Source organism: Rhipicephalus sanguineus, chromosome 8 (genome assembly GCF_013339695.2).
Source record: "Rhipicephalus sanguineus isolate Rsan-2018 chromosome 8, BIME_Rsan_1.4, whole genome shotgun sequence".
NCBI lineage: Eukaryota > Metazoa > Arthropoda > Arachnida > Ixodida > Ixodidae > Rhipicephalus > Rhipicephalus sanguineus.
In genome coordinates this window covers 52,609,419-52,616,764 of record NC_051183.1, presented here as the reverse complement: position 1 = coordinate 52,616,764, position 7,346 = coordinate 52,609,419, and the positions used below count along the sequence as shown (strand labels likewise).

Sequence of the window (7,346 nt, the reverse complement as noted above, 5' to 3'; positions counted from 1 at the left end):
TCATGCGACGTATTGAATCGTCGGAGATATCCTGCCGCTTGAGCTTTTAGTGTGCTGAAAACTTTTGCGTTGCAAACTGCTTTTGTGCAACGACCCTTTAATGTAACTTCAGTGTTCAAAGTCATCTTGCTCGCGACTATACATACAATTCGGTGCAGGGTTAAAGAACACCGGTTGGTCAAGATTAATGAGGAGCGCATAACAATGTAATAATAATAATAATAATATCTGGGGTTTAACGTCCCAACACGACGATATGATTATGAGGGACGCCGTAGTGGAGGGCTCCGGAAATTTCGACCACCTGGGGTTTTTTAACGTGCACCTAAATCTAAGTACACGGGCCTCAAACATTTTCGCCTCCACCGAAAGTGCAGCCGCCGCGACCGGGATTCGATCCCGCGACCGTCCGGTCTGCAGTCGAGCACCATAACCACTAGACCACCATGGCGGGGCGAGCGCATCGCAATGGCGCGTCTCTTAATAATATTGTTTTTGTGGCGTGGTATACCAAACAAATTATTACTGTTAGAGGTAGCTATGAGAAGTTTTACTCCTCGATATCTGCATTAGCCATTCTTAATACTGTCAAGCAGATAGCATTAGAGATCGCCAATACGTACTGTTTATACGTTTTTTTCCGGATTTACATACTGCAATATTTACTGGTAATGCTCACCGGAAGGATGCTGTGCTCTTAGAGTTTCCTGTAACCGTATACTGCCTGTTTTACGAGCAGAAAACCCGTTTTGACAGAATCTATGCGACAGCACGACCACGTAAACATGCCCCCGAAAATATTTTATGTTACTTTCTTCTTTAGAAGAAATTGGTGACATTGAATATAATCGTGCCGTTTGCAACAACCTCGAACCACCAAAATATAGCGCTTACCAATAAACAAAGAGAGAAGGAATGTAGGAAAGGGAGGGGAGTTAACTAGACTACGTCCAGCTGGCTACCCTACACATGGGGAGGAGAATAACGGGGTAAGAGAGAAGGAATCAACTAACCAACTAGCCAACTATTTTGCCTAACCCATATATGCCCAGTGTCCTACATATAGCACGCTTCTTTGATGCACTCTAACGTCGCTATTTCTTTAGCTGATGATAAGCGCCATCTACAGCACATAAAGCGGGCCTCATTCTCAACGTGCGCAAGCCTACACATTGCTTGCTGTTCATGCTGCCACGTGCCGACCGCTTTCTGCGGGCAAAAGCGGGCTTTGTATGAAAGACGTCATGCGGAGAAAGAAGTGCAATGTCGGTGTGCACGTGAAATGTTTCAAGGCTTACCACACCCGCACATAGCACCCCTAATGCCCGGTGTCCTATATGTATAGGACGGCTTGAAAAACAGTGTTGCGTTTACCTGGCAGTAAATAAAGAACTAGTGCTTTCTTTTGAAGGTAGAAGTACACTTTTTGTGAAAAAAAGAATATTTGTTTTGTCATTTTTTTCTGTGTTTGGGCATATGTGGGCTAGTCACGCTGCCCTCATCACATTCTCATCACAAATTCAGAACCGTACCGGAGCGCAAATTTCTACCATTTGTACCAACCATTTGTGCCAACAGTAAATTTCCCAGCTTCCTGCATCTGCACATTGGCAACCGGATTTAAACTACCCACCCTGGCTGCTGGTGTTACTAACTACTGAAACACCAATAGAAGGAAATCGCAGTAAACAAGACGTAGCAGCCGTTGCCGCACCGCAGTTGGCCTCCCATCACCTGCTTGACAGATACCAATGCTAAACTCATGTCCACGCTGATGGCACTGTCACCAGATACATAGACATCAGCATTCGTCATTCCTGAGTTACACGAAGAACATGCGTGTCGGTTGGGTCATCTTTCCTGTTCAACAACATCGGAACTTGGAACCATTTTGCTTGCAATCAGCGTTATTAAAGAGTCGAATACGCTTAGAAAGTGGTTGGTAATCACGTATTTCTTCGCGGCTCTTCACTGTATGGAAGATGCCATTCCAGGAAAAATGTATATATTTGTAGTATACGCTGTCTTAATGTAAAAACATCGACTGATATTTCATAGGTTTCCCGCTTCCAAGTCAATGCGGGGTCAAGGGGAGTGAAATGGCAAATGAGTTGGCAAAAGCTGCACATCAGTATACCAAAGCCCGTCTCATTCCTATATCACAATGCGACATACGCCGCATATTAAGATGACTAAAACGTGAATTATGTCTGTCCACCTGGTTCACAGACATCACGAAGCAATCAACCTCATTCGCTGTTGACCCTAAGCTTGAATGCCAATTAGACCTTCAGCTCTCACGACATATCGACATACTCATCCGTCACCTGCGACTTCGAACTGCTTGCACAAGGCACTTTTTATCCCGAATTCATCCTGCGCCATCGTCAACATGTTCATGCGGCCACGACGACGAGGATCTGCATCATCTGTTGCTCGACTTTTCCAAACACATGACACATAGACAACGACTTGACCAGGAACTCCACTACTCGATGGAGTCGTAGCGAACATTCTCACTGGAGGAAATACCAGACCCATGGCCATCCACGGATAAACCAAGAAGCAATATAAGTGCGCTATGTGATTATATGTGTGTTCTGTTACATCTTACTAGAAGTATATATATATATATATATATATATATATATATATATATATATATATATATATATATATATATATATATATATATATATATATATATATAATAATTTGTTTCTTATTGTTTTATCCTTAGAACCATGTCGAAAAGGGTAGCCGTTGCTAAGAAATGAGGAGGACTCATCTATCTACATAGATATATTCCATTGAACGGGCAAATGTACGAACACTTTTCTTTGTTCTAACATTTCGGCCGGGGTCCAGCCTGCGTCAGCGAATACAATGCATACGTGAGATGTGCTACTTATATACATAGGGGGCACGTGAACACGTGCCTAACCAGTATACAATATCCCACATATATCAGACAACTGCTTACGGTCAAATGCCCGATGTGATGTTTAAATGATTACATCAAACCAATAATCGATATGTGCGGCGAAGTATGCGCTTTAATACAGCCGTTTTTCACATATACTCATGAAAAGAAACATCATACCATATGTGGTTATGTACACTGAAGACATTTAACAACAACGCGTTATAATGACTAACAACAGCAAACAGAAAACAATGCGCTAAAAGAACTAACAAGAAACAGGTGTAAAGCAACGAGAACTGCAGTCTGAAGAAAACATAAGTTAAACGCTTGGCAAAGTTAATAAATAAGTATGGAATTAAACCGACATCTAAGGAAACCTTTTGTACATGACATCGATGAAAATTGCACGTAACAAAAACGTACGCAACAGGGTAGGAACTGTTGAAAGCAGCAGACGCGTGGCAGGATTGCGTATTGTTCGTGACATGGTGATCTGGTTGCTCAACTCTTACGCGGGCAGGAACGTCAGTTTTCCTGCGCTTTCAATAATGCCGGATGATAGTGCCTTGAATTTGTAGATGAGGAATGATTCGCGCACTTCCCGTTCGTGATGAGGCCTAAAAACAGATTCCAACACTGTGGCCGTCAGGTGATCCTGTGAATGTCCTGTTGTATTCATGTGCTTAGATAAGGGCAGGTTAGGAAAAGTAGTGACATGCGCCTTGTGATTATTAAACCGCAATCTGAATGGTGTCGTTGCCTGACCTATGTACTGAAGATTGCACGTTGGACGCTCAAGTAGGTACACACGGTTGCTTGTATCGCAGTCGTAATTCAATGAATATACGCCAGCCTGATCCTTCCTCGGAGCCTAAACCGCCGCCCTGGGGGCCGCAACGTAGCTTTGGTACGCCACTGCTACCGTGAGGCCTGTGACTTTATTAGTCCTTTGCGTAGGTTTTGTCGACACTCTCGACGAGCGTTCTTTCTCGGCCATGCCTTGAAATGGCTCCCGTCGAATCGTGTCTTTGCAGCCGACGGGCTTCAGTCGAGTTTCGAAGCTGTGGCGGTGATCGCCAGCCACACCAAGCGCTTGGCCTTCCGACATCCCTCCGAGTCGTCGCCGTCTTGAATCAAAATGCTTGAATCGAAACGTGCCCTCAAGGGCATTTCTGCCCTTAAGGAGGAAGCAGGGCGGGAAACTAACGTCTTATCGATGCCACATTACGAAGCCCATATATATATATATATATATATATATATATATATATATATATATATATATATATATATATATATATATTATATATATATATATATATATATATATATATATATATATATATATATATATATATATATATCAGTGTCAAAAGGTTATCCCCTTTCAAAGTATAGGTAGGGCTCCGCGTTTCCTGATAAATAAAAAAATCCGATAAACATTTGCCGGTAAAATTTTTGACAATTCAGACTAATCCAATAAACTTCAAATTTAGCGTCTAATTTGACCCTGTTTTGCTCTTTATCGAAAGCGCCTGTTCTTAGCGGTCATTGATACATCGGTCGATTTTACCGATACAAACATTACCTCAAGCACCAGTTTTGCCGTGCACTGTGTCATGCTGGAATTATATTGCACCAGGCTGATGGACGTTTTGGCACCCTCTTTCGAAGCAAGTGTCCGGCGGCACTCACCATCCGCTAATGGCGATCAACAATATCAGAAATACCTACGAGAGGTCAAGAAAGTTAATGATTTTGAAGGTCTCGTTTTTTCTTTGTTAGACACAATATCATGAGAACTAACAGACAATAATGCCAAGGAAAGTATACGGGGTGTTATTTGTAGTAATAAAATATAAATGTGAAGAAAGTAAAGTGGACGAAAAGATAACTTGCCGCCGGCAGGGACCGAACCTGTGCCCTTCGAATAACGCGTCCGATGCTCTACCACTGAGCTACGGCGGAGGTCATCCTCTCATCTACTTTATGAAGTATATATATGTGCATTTAAACCTATAGGAGTGTTAGTCAGCGCCGATCGCAGTGATGGTGGCGAGTGTGGAACACTTTTTTTCTGCCTGTTGGTGTCACGTAACACGTGATCATTTACGAGCTGGCAGCTGGCCAATAATCCCTCGCATACTACTTCAAGGCATCAAGTTTGCCAGAACGAGACCCTCGCTATGAATGAAGGAAAGTTGATGACTTTTAAGGGCTCGTTCTCTTTCTTTGTTAGACACAATATTAATTAGAACTAACAGACAATAATGCCAAGGAAACTATAGGGGTAGTTATTTGTAGTAATAACAATATAAATGTGAAGTAATAAAGTGAATGAAAAGATAACTTGCCGCCGGCAGGGACCGAAGCTGCGCCCTTCGAATAACGCGCCCGATGCTCTACCACTGAGCTACGGCGGCCGTCATCCTCTCGTCCACTTTATGAAGTATATATATGTGCATGTAAACCTCGGAGCGTTAGTCAGCGCCGATCGCAGCCATGGCGGCGAGTGTGGAACACTCTTTTTCTGCCTTTTTGGCGTCACGTAGCACGGAATGTTTAATTATACGAGCTGACAGCTGACCAATAATCCCTCGCACACTACCTGAAGGCAACAAGTCTGCCAGAGCAAGACCCTCGCTATGAATGAAGGAAGGAAGATTACTTTTAAGGGCTCGTTTTTTCTTTGTTATACACAATATTAATGAGAACTAACAGACAATAATGCCAAGGAAAGTATATGGGTAGTTATTTAGCTATAGTCATTACAATATAAATGCGAAGTAAGTAAAGTGGACGAAAAGATAACTTGCCGCCGGCAGGGACCGAACCTGCGACCTTCGAATAATGCGTCCGATGCTCTACCGCTGAGCTACGGCGGCGGTCATCCTCCCGTCCACTTTATCGCAAAGACATTGCGAAAGACATTGCGACAATACGCTCTTCGATGAACGACCGCCCCATTTCCATCATCATCGACGAGTCGCCGCAACTCCGCGGATGACCGGTAGAGGCTGTGCTTGAGACCTGCGATGACGAGCTTCGTGGACGTAGGACCCTTATGATAGACTTGCAAGTAGTTCAGCATTGTAACGAAGTATCATTTAGCGTGTTGACACAAACCGCTCTTCCAGACGCTGGAAAGGTCTTAGCCGACGTAAATGTGTTGTCCTTCGATTCAAAGCTGAGAACCATCAATCGAGAGCAGCGCGGTTCCATCAGTGACAGCAACCTCTTAAAGTGTGTTTGCATCCACTACGACATACTTTAAGCTAGTAATACGCAGAAGCGTAAGTGTTTTGTATTCATATATTTGTGCGTTCAAACCTCCCAGACATCTAAAATGCAATTTGTATGTACTGACGTTTTCATGTTCAGATATCAATTCATCTGGGATTTTTTAGTACTGTGAATGGGGATGCAAAAAAAAAAAAGCTCAGAATTTCGGAGAATTGGCGATTTCCGAGAAATATTTCCTCCAAAAAATAAACACCATAAAACACCCTCCGAATTTCAAGAAATTTCCGAAAACATGGAGCCCTAATTATAGTGCACCAACTCATGGGTTGTTCCTTTCAAAAATATACGCTTAAACCCAATTGTTCACAAGGCCTTCTGGACGGAGAAATGTTATATATTCTTACCGTTATGAAACTCTGTGCAAGACTGCACACGAAGTACGGCATTGGCTGATCATTCGAAAAACGTTGATCACAAGGAGCATCTGGTAATCTTCCTCATCATTTCGTGTGTAACATCTCGAAACTACCGGGAACAACTGTTGTACAACTGTGAAAGACGGCAACAAGTCTGGGGCTCCTTACCTGAATGTATATTGCGTATCTAATGATCGGGTGCGTATCCCGGCTGTCATTTCAAGTATTCGCGCTCTAAAATACAGATGCGGCATTCTATCCAGTATACTAGAGTTATTGACACCTGCGCGATAAACAAACAGCGAACTACCGCGCAGCACTTCAGGGTAAGGCAATAAAGCAGGGCCTTTGAGATTAAGCAAGTCGCATGTTTTTCGTCTTGGAGGCCATAACGCACGAACAACAAAACACTTTTTCAATCACGTAAGGTGGCAGCACATCACAAGGTATCTGCTGCGATAGAGATGAGTCGACACTTTTTCTTGACCTGCGGCGCTATGCAGCTTGCAGATACAGGCCGAGATGTCTGGCTGCGATAACATCTTGCACGCCACGCTTCGGTTGGATATCTTGTCTGTTGGTGCTTTTTTCGCCATTCAAAGTCGGATGCACTGGTTGTAGCCGGAGCGATGCGATGAGCGCGTGTACGAAAGGCATATTTTTCTTGTATACGATGGCAGAATTTGTTCGTAAAATCAATGCTATGATTGCTTCCTGTGTTACCTCACTGTCGAAGGAGATAACATGATGCTAGAGATGTA

The 7,346-nt window shown here is 43.2% G+C and overlaps 1 protein-coding gene and 1 non-coding gene across 2 annotated transcripts in view; one reads left to right on the top strand and one right to left on the bottom strand.

Moving 5' to 3' along the window:
• LOC119402735 (female-specific histamine-binding protein 2-like) overlaps positions 1-7,346 on the top strand; it is a 571,419-nt gene that overhangs the window by 210,686 nt on the left and 353,387 nt on the right. The gene's annotated exons all lie outside the window — the stretch shown is intronic.
• Positions 5,740-5,811, bottom strand: Trnam-cau (transfer RNA methionine (anticodon CAU)). The gene has a single exon. It is a non-coding gene; the product is annotated as a tRNA-Met (tRNA).